The sequence below is a fragment of the Chrysochloris asiatica genome, unplaced genomic scaffold, assembly GCF_000296735.1.
Source record: "Chrysochloris asiatica unplaced genomic scaffold, ChrAsi1.0 scaffold00288, whole genome shotgun sequence".
NCBI lineage: Eukaryota > Metazoa > Chordata > Mammalia > Afrosoricida > Chrysochloridae > Chrysochloris > Chrysochloris asiatica.
In genome coordinates this window covers 173,095-174,860 of record NW_006408806.1, presented here as the reverse complement: position 1 = coordinate 174,860, position 1,766 = coordinate 173,095, and positions in this window count along the sequence as shown.

Sequence of the window (1,766 nt, the reverse complement as noted above, 5' to 3'; positions counted from 1 at the left end):
TGAGTAAACACCATATTGCTTTCCAGAGAAGTTGGACCATTTTGCAGTCCCACCAGCAATGCAGGAATGTCCTAGTCTCTCCATATCCCCACCAGCATTTATTATCCTCTACATTTTTCATCTTTCCTGGCCTTGTTTTGATGGATGATAACTGAGATTATCTGCTGTCTCTTCCCATAGATGTAGTAAATTTGATTCATGTGTATTCCATCTAGTGTGGTCCAAGCTTATTGTTGTTGTTGTTAAAGTGCCATGGAGTCAGTTAAGTCTGAGGAATAGCTGGTCAGTTTAAACCACCAACCTTTCAGTTAGCTCTTAACTGCTTATCCTACAGTGCCTTTTATTATGTTGTAGGGGAGAAAAGGGTATGTGCCATGAATAAGTAATTGGTCTTATACAATTTTGTTGTTTCGTCTCCAATACCATTTCTATCACCAAGACTATATTTTTCAACTACTGATACGTCCTCTTTTTCCCCCTAACTTTTGCATTCTAATCACCAGAAATCAGTGCATTTTGATAGCATGTTTGATCACTTCAAACCGAAGAAGTTGGTAGCTTTCTTCAATTTCTTCAAATTGGCCTTAGGTTTGATACATAAAGTTGAATAATAGTTGTATTAATAGTTCTTTCTTGTAGGAATAGTGATATTATCCTAACAGATACAATTGTACTTCAAAATAGATCTTGAAATCTTTTTGAAGGTGAATGCCATGCCATTTCTCTTGAATTTGTCATTCCAGGCAAATGTTTGCACGTCATATGATTGTCTGATTCCAAATGGCCAGTACCTGTCAATTTCAGCTCAATAATTGCCTTGGATATTGATCTTTATGCTTTACAATTAATCTTTTAAACTTTTATTGTAAATTGTGTGAAGGTTTACAGGATCATCAGTTTTATGTTCAGCACATAATACACTTTGTTTCATCTCAATAATTGCAATCCCCTCCATACATGTTGCCCCATCTGGGCCTGGACTTGTTTTTCTTGAGAGTTTGTTAATGACCTGTTCAATTTTTTCTTTTGTCATAGATTTGTTCAAGTTTTCTACTTTACTCTGTGTTAATTTAGATAAGGCATGTTTTTCTAAAAATGTGTCCATTTCCTCTAGATTTTCAAATTTGTTGGCAGTACAAATCTTCATAGTATTCTGTTATTATCCCTTTTATTTCTTTTGGTTCTATTGTGATTCACACATATCATTTTTATGTGTGTTATTTACATCTTCTCCCTCTTTTCTTTTGTTGGATTTTTCAATGGTTTGCAGATTTTCTTAATCCTGTCAAAGATCAAGCTTCTTGTCTTGTTGATTCTTTCAATTGTTTTTCTGTTTTCTAATTCATGTATTACTGCTGTAATCGTTATTATTTCTTTTCTTCTGGTAACTGTAGGCTTACTTCACTAGTCTTTTTCTAATTATTGGAGATGTTGTGTTAATACTTGATTTTGGAGAGTTTGGTTATGATATGTCTTGGTGATTTTCTTTTATGGTCTACCCTACCTGAGGTTAGTTCAGCTTCAGCTTCTTGTATACCTATCTTCTCATCTTTCATGATGTTATGGAAATTTTCTTTTAGCAGCTCTTTGACTATCTTTTCTGTGGTTTTCCTTGTGTCTTCCTGTTCTGGAATTCTGAACACCCATATTTGGAAGAAGTGCAGCCAGAGTGCTCCTTGGAGGTCAGGATGGCTAAGCTTCGTCTCTTATACTTTGGACGTATTGTCAAGAGAGAACAGTCGCTGGAGAAGGATGTCATGCTGGGT